The following is a 1,024-nucleotide window of genomic DNA, read 5'->3' as shown; positions in this document are numbered from 1 at the left end:
AAAAATACGTTCAAATACCTTTTTAACTATTAATAAAAATGTATCTTATTTGTGTATCATTCGGCTGTAGATCCTCAAATCATCTCTGAATTGGTGCTCACACTGTCCTTCCTTCTGGAGGGTGGCTACTTTTGTTCTCCATAGTCCCTGTGTGTGTTGTAAAGTAGCCACCGCTTCAAGCTCGCTCCTGTGATGGACTACAGTCTCATGTTTAGTTTACTCATTTGTATTGCTGGTCCACTGAAAACAACGTGTATGTATCCTAAAAGCCTTAAACTCCACTGAACTGTATAATTTGGAAACCCTATCCTTTAACCCCTTTGTGGTGGAAACGCACACTGTACGTCCCCGCCACAAAGTGCCCAAATGATTGCTCATGTACACTGTATGTGATCAGCTATTATGGGCTCTGTAAGTCCTGGTTCACTCTGAGTTTTGTAGCGCTTTTGCTGCCCTAAAAGAAAAAAAAATCCCATTCATCTCTATGACCCTGTTCACATCTGACCGTTTTGTCGCAATAAGCAAAATGCCTGTCGCTTGAAAAGTGCATGAGCTTATTTTTTTTTTGCCCCTGAATAGGGCAAAAAAAATAGGGACCGCTTGAAAATGCCTGTTTTGCAGGCATAAAAAGTGCAGAAACGATGAACCAGGCCTTAGTGACATCTGATCCTGAAATGCTGCAGAGATCAGTGTCATTAAGGTTATTATTGGCTGTTCTTAAAGGAGAACTATGGGGTTAGGGCTTTTCCCCATAGTTCTCCTTAGGGTAACGGGAGGACACAAACTAGTGTCCTCCCGTCACCCAAAGCTCTGTATACTGAGACGCCGCAGCTGAAACGGATCCTGACAATTATGTCTTGATCCGCCCAGTTGCGTGAGTGACAGCTGGCTCTGCCTATCTAGAGGCAGAGCCAGCTGTACCCTCCCCCTCCCTTCCGCCAGTCAGCGCTGGAGGATCAGAGAGGGGAGAATCCAGTCGTCCCCCCCCCCCCGCCCCACCCCCTTGCAGGGACCGGCTCAGGGG

Source organism: Nanorana parkeri, unplaced genomic scaffold, assembly GCF_000935625.1.
Source record: "Nanorana parkeri isolate BGI_ZX_2015 unplaced genomic scaffold, ASM93562v1 scaffold448, whole genome shotgun sequence".
Taxonomy (NCBI): Eukaryota; Metazoa; Chordata; class Amphibia; order Anura; family Dicroglossidae; genus Nanorana; species Nanorana parkeri.
The sequence above is the reverse complement of the archived record's forward strand: the minus strand, read 5'-3'. Positions refer to the sequence as shown.